Below are 6,834 nucleotides of genomic sequence, written 5' to 3'. Positions count from 1 at the left end.
TCCCCTATCCTCATCTGCAAAACCATAGTCTGTTGTTGGTTCCTTAGTGGGCGGCCAACTAAGGCAGTTACAGGCAAGGACTGGCTCAACCCCTGCAGTGTTATGCCAAACAGATGGGCGGTTCCTACATTGAGAAAGTTACCGGCTGCCCCACAGTCCACAAAAGCCTTCACATGCCTTAAGTTCTTACCACAGGTGAACCGTGCCTTCAACACGAAACCAGAATCGGTGGGATTGGAAGTAGTGGGTGCTGCCATCACAGTCGTCCCAATACTGGATGGTCTTAGCAGTTTTCCAATGGTTGTAGCTTGGGACATTCAGCCTGCAGGTGACCTGCATGGGTTCGACTGGATCTTGAACAGGTGATGAGCTGGTCATTGTCCGAGGTTGGGGAGTGGAACTGCAATGCATAGGGATAGCTTCGACTGCCTGTCTTCGGCCTCCTGAAGTGATTCCACTTTCGCCCTGCCAGATGATTATTGAAACAGATGGACAAGTCAATCAGAACCTCTAAGTTCTTTGCTGGCTCTCCCAAGGCAAGGCCAAGGCCTTCCCGTTCCAACCACTCTCCTAGACCAAGGTTCGAAATTTGATCATGTATTCAGCTGCTGACTGTCCACCCTGCAGAATCCTCACCACACGTTCCGAGGCTTGGCTGGCCCTGCAGGGTGATGAAACACCTTGCTCGTGGTGGCCATGAATTCCTCCGAACCCAATCAGACCTCTGACCTATGTTGTCCATGCACGGTGGCCCAGGCCCGGGCTCTTCCAGTGAGGAAGAGATAATGAAGTCCAGATTTTCACACTCTGAAGGGAACTGGGAGTTCAAACGTTAATGAGCACTGGATGAGGAAGCTGTGGCAAGAACCCAGGTCACCATTGAGCCTCTCCAGGATTGGAAGATGACTGACTCTTCCAAGCAACTTTGGATTCCTCCTTCCAAAAGTTGATAAACAGCTACCTGGAGGCCACAAATTACCAGAACTTGTTTGGAAATCCTTTCACTGTGGCTGGCCACAGCAGACGAAAGATTCTGATATCCTGCTGGGTCAATTTTGGCTCAATCATACTGTGACAAGAGTCCTTGATGAGGGTGGTTTGTACCCAAATGCTGGGGTATCCAAAGCAAGATTTGAGACATGGTATCAAACTGGATCTAAGCACAAAACAAATGCTTGACGACATTGCTAGTAGGCTCACGATTGAGCACCGAACCTCAGTTCAGCTGTTCCTTAAATACTCAATTCTTGGCGCCCAAAGCATAAGTACCAATTTGCGGGACTGTCCTGAACCCTGTACTCCAGAGAGTTAGAGCATCTAAATCTCGGAAGCTGGCTCGGTTGGGAGCATCTCGTAGCATGTTGCAGGACATCAGCATCCATCATCAGAGATCACCACCACCCAGGTCACTGTCTAGTCCTGACGAAGGGTCTCGGCCCGAAACGTCGACTGTACCTCTTCCTAGAGATGCTGCCTGGCCTGCTGCATTCACCAGCAACTTTGATGTGTGTCACTGTTTCGAGATTCTGTTCTTTTAGACATGATAGATCCGGAGGGATTAAAGGGGAAGGGTGGCATTACTCATCAGTGCTGAGTCTATAAATATGCTAGAGTGTTTAAAGGTCAAGGAAGATGAAGTGTTGAGCCTTCTAAGAAGTATTAAAGTGGTAAGTCTCCAGAGCCTGAAGCAATTTACCCCGGCTTCTTGAAGGCAGTGAGATGAGATTGCTGGGCCGTTGACCTCTATCTACATGTCCTCTCTAGCCACAGGCAAGGTCCAAGAGGACTGGTGAATCATCAATTTTGTACCTCTATTTAAAAGAACAAGGGAAAATACTGGGAACTATAGATTGGCGAGTCTTACGTCAGTTGCAGGAGAGTTACTGGAGAAAATTCTTAGGGATAGGATACATGAATGTTTGGAAACCCATGGGCTAACTACAAAGAGGCAGCGTGGCACTGTGCATGGCAAGTCATGCCTAACCAACTTGATTGAGTTGTTTGACAAGGTTATGAGAGAGATTGATGAGGGTAGGGCAGTGGATGTTGCCAACATGGATTTTAGTAAAGCCTTTAACAAAGTCCCTCATGGGAGGCTAATCTAGAAGGTAAAAATGCATGGTATCTGTGAAGAATTGGCTGTTTGGGTGCAGGACTGGCTTGCACATAGAATTCAGCGGGTAATGGTTGAAGGGATTTATTCAAGCTGGAGATCTGTAATTAGCTGAGTTGCGCAGGGATCTGTGTTGGAACCTCTGCTGTTTGTAATGTATATAGAAACATAGAGAACCTACAGCACAGTACAAGTCCTTCAGCCCACAAAGTTGTGCCGAACATGTCCCTACCTTAGAAATTACTAGGCTTACCCATAGCCCTCTATTTTTCTAAGCTCCATGTACCTATCCAAAAGTCTCTTAAAAGACCCTATCGTATCCGCTTCCACCACCGTTGCCGGCAGCCCATTCCACACACTCATCACTCTCTGCGTAAAAAACTTACCCCTGACATCTCCTCTGTATCTCCCAAGCACCTTAAACCTGTGCCCTCTTGTGGCAGCCATTTCAGCTCTGGGAAAAAGCCTCTGACTATCCACATGATCAATGCCTCTCATCATCTTATACACCTCTATCAGGTCACTTCTCATCCTCCGTCACTCAAGGAGAAAAGGCTGACTTCACTCAACCTGTTTTCATAAAGCATGCTCCCCAATCCAGGCAACATCCTTGTACATCTCCTCTGCACTCTTTCTATGGTTTCCACATCCTTCCTGTAGTGAGGTGACCAGAACTGAGCACAGTACTCCAAGTGGGGTCTGACCAGGGTCCTATATATCTGCAATATTACCACTCCGCTCCTAAATTCAATTCCACGATTGAAGGCCAATACACCATATACCTTCTTAACCACAGAGTCAACCTGTGCAGATACTTTTAGCGTCCTATGGACTCGGACCCCAAGATCCCTCCGGTCCTCCACACTGCCAAGAGTCTTGCCATTAATACTATATTCTGCCATCATATTTGACCTACCAAAATTAAGCACCTCACACTTATCTGGGTTGAACTCCATCTGCCACTTCTCAGCCCAGTTTTGCATCCTATCAATGTCCCGTTGTAACCTCTGACAGCCCTCCACACTATCCACAACACCCTCAACCTTTGTGTCATCAGCAAATTTACTAACACATCCCTCCACTTCCTCATCCAGGTCATTTATAAAAATCACAAAGAGTAAGGGTCCCAGAACAGATCCCTGAGGCACACCATTGATCACCGACCTCCATGCAGAATATGATCCATCTACAACCACACTTTGCCTTCTGTGGGCAAGCCAGTTCTGGATCCACAAAGCAATGTCCCTTTGGACCCCATACCTCCTTACTTTTTCAATAAGCCTGGCATAGGGTACCTTATCAAATGCCTTGCTGAAATCCTTATACACTACATCTACTGCTCTTCCTTCATCAATGTGTTTAGTCACATCCTCAAAATATTCAATCAGGCTCGTAAGGCATGACCTGCTCTTGACAAAGCCATGCTGACTATTCCTTCTCATGGCCCCTTCTGGCTCTCCTAATTTCCTTCTTAAGCTCCTTCCTGTTAGCCTTATAATCTTCTAGATCTCTAACATTACCTAGCTCTCTGAACCTTTCGTAAGCTTTTCTTCTTCACTAGAATTACTACAGCCTTATACCTCTCCAGATGTTCATAGATCTTGCCTCTCAGGATCTTCTCCATCAACTTACCAACCAATGAAATAAGACTCAGTGGTCTATAATTTCCTGGGCTACCTCTACTCCCTTTCTCGAATAAGGGAACAACATCTGCCACCCTCCAATCCTCTGGAACCTCTCCCGTCCCCATTGATGATGCAAAGATCATCAGCAGAGGCTCAGCAATCTCCTCCCTTGCCTCCCACAGTAGCCTGGGGTACATCTCATCTGGTCCCGGCGACTTATCCAACTTACTGGTTTTCAAAAGCTCCAGCACATCCTCTTTCTTAATATCTACATGCTCAAGCTTTTCAGTCCGCTGCAAATCATCACTACAATCACCAAGATCTTTTTCCATAGCGAATACTGAAGTAAAGTGTTCATTAAGTACCTCTGCTATTTCCTCCAGTTCCATACACACTTTCTCACTGTCACACTTGATAGGTCCTATTCTTTCACATCTTATCCTCTTGCTCCTTACATAGTTGTAGAATGCCTTGGGGTTTTCCTTAATTCTGCTCACCAAGGCCTTCTTAAGGCCCCTTCTGGCTCTCCTAATTTCCTTCTTAAGCTCCTTCCTGTTAGCCTTATAATCTTCTAGATCTCTAACGTTACATAGCTCTCTGAACCTTTCATAAGCTTTTCTTTTCTTCTTGACTAGAATTACTACAGCCTTTGTACACCATGGTTCCTGTATCCTATCATAACTTTCCTGTCTCATTGGAACGTACTTATGCAGAATTCCACACAAATATCCCCTGAAGATTTGCTCCATTTCTCCTTTACCTTTCTCCGTGTCACGTTCCGGTCCGTTGACTCCTCACTTCAGTTAATTTCCTTCTCCCCGTGTTCTACTGGGCTCCTTGATTAGGGCACCTGATCCTCATCCGAACAGGCAGCATAAAATTCTGGCTTGCATTTACTTGGCGCTGGACCGTCACACCTGAGCCAGTATGTTCTGGGCCGCCGAGTATAGTGGACCGACAGCTCAGCAAGGGCGGCAATGCACATTCCAAGCCGCCAATAATAGTGGACTCTAAGTTGCTTCAGTGCCTGGGGTTGCTTCGGGAATTCTGTCTCTTTGTGTTCAGCTAAGTGATTGCCGGCCATTTGCCGCTACTCTGAGTCAAAACATGAATTGTCTGTCGTCGTTTGGTTTTGTCGTCTCGTTTCCAGCTGGGTATTGCAGGTCGTTTTGCCGCTACTCCGAGTCAGGACACGAATTGTCTGTCCTTGTTGGTTTTATTGTCTTGTGTCCAGCTGATGATTGCAGGCAGTTTGCTGCTACTCTGAGCCGAGATATGAATTGCCTGTCTTTGGTTTTGTCGTCCCGTGTCCAAATTCGAGTCCCGGCTCCGTGTCCAAGTCCTAGTCCAGACTCTATGACCAAGCTCTGGGTCCAGGCTCCTCCAATTTGTTTTTCCAGTGATCACATCCACACAGGCATCTAATCCTCGCTCTCCGGCTTTCTTTGCAAATGTTAATAAATACACTTCAGTTACTGTTACCTCCATACCTGTGTCCTGCACTTGGGTCCGCTCCCTACGTTCTTTGTAACACCCTGCGAACATCAGTTCCCAATTTAAGCTTCCAAGTTCCTGCCTGATGGCCTCATAATTCCCCTTCCTTAAATTAAGAAACATAGAAACATAGAAAATAGGTGCAGGAGTAGGCCATTCGGCCCTTTGAGCCTGTACCGCCATTCAGTATGATCGTGGCTGATCATCCAACTCAGAACCCTACACCAGCCTTCCCTCCGTACCCCTGATCCCTTTAGCCACAAGGGCCATATCTAACTCCCTCTTAAATATAGCCAATGAACTGGCCTCAACTGTTTCCTGTGGCAGAGAATTCCACAGATTCACCACTCTCTGTGTGAAGAAGTTTTTCATAATCTCGGTCCTAAAAGGCATCCCCTTTATCCTCAAACTGTGACCCCTCGTTCTGGACTTCCGCAACATCGGGAACAATCTTCCTGCATCTAGCCTGTCCAATCCCTTTAGGATTTTATACGTTTCAATAAGATCCCCCCTCAATCTCCTAAATTCCAACGAGTATAAGCCTAGTTCATCCAGTCTTTCAACATATGAAAGTCCTGCCATCCCAGGAATCAATCTGGTGAACCTTCTTTGTACTCCCTCTATGGCAAGAATATCTTTCCTCAGATTAGGGGACCAAAACTGCACACAATACTCCAGGTGTGGTCTCACCAAGGCCTTGTACAACTGCAGTAGTACCTCCCTGCTCCCGTACTCGAATCCTCTTGCTATGAATACCAGCATACCATTCGCCTTTTGCACCACCTGCTGTACTTGCATGCCCACTTTCAATGACTGGTGTATAATGACACCCAGGTCTCGTTTCACCTCCCCTTTTCCTAATCGGCCACCATTCAGATAATAATCTGTTTTCCTTTTTTTGCCACCAAAGTGGATAACCTCACATTTATCCACATTAAATTGCATCTGCCATGAATTTGCCCATTCACCTAACCTATCCAAGTCACCCTGCATCCTCTTAGCATCCTCCTCACAGCTAACACTGCCGCCCAGCTTCGTGTCATCCACAAACTTGGAGAAGCTGCATTTAATTCCCTCATCTAAGTCATTAATATATATTGTAAACAACTGGGGTCCCAGCACTGAGCCTTGTGGTACCCCACTAGTCACTGCCTGCCATTCTGAAAAGGTCCCGTTTATTCCCACTCTTTGCTTCCTGTCTGCCAACCAATTCTCTATCCACATCAATACCTTACCCCCAATACCGTGTGCTTTAAGTCTGCACACTAATCTCCTGTGTGGGACCTTGTCAAAAGCCTTTTGAAAATCCAAATACACCTTATCCACTGGTTCTCCCCTATCCACTGTACTAGTTACATCCTCAAAAAATTCTATGAGATTCGTCAGACATGATTTTCCTTTCACAAATCCATGCTGACTTTGTCCGATGATTTCACCTCTTTCCAAATGTGCTGTTATCACATCTTTGATAACTGACTCTAGCATTTTCCCCACCACCGATGTTAGGCTAACCGGTCTATAATTCCCCAGTTTCTCTCTCCCTCCTTTTTTAAAAAGTGAGGTTACATTAGCCACCCTCCAATCCTCAGGAACTAGTCCAGA

The sequence above is a fragment of the Mobula hypostoma genome, chromosome 5, assembly GCF_963921235.1.
Source record: "Mobula hypostoma chromosome 5, sMobHyp1.1, whole genome shotgun sequence".
NCBI lineage: Eukaryota > Metazoa > Chordata > Chondrichthyes > Myliobatiformes > Myliobatidae > Mobula > Mobula hypostoma.
This window is presented reverse-complemented; position numbering follows the sequence as displayed.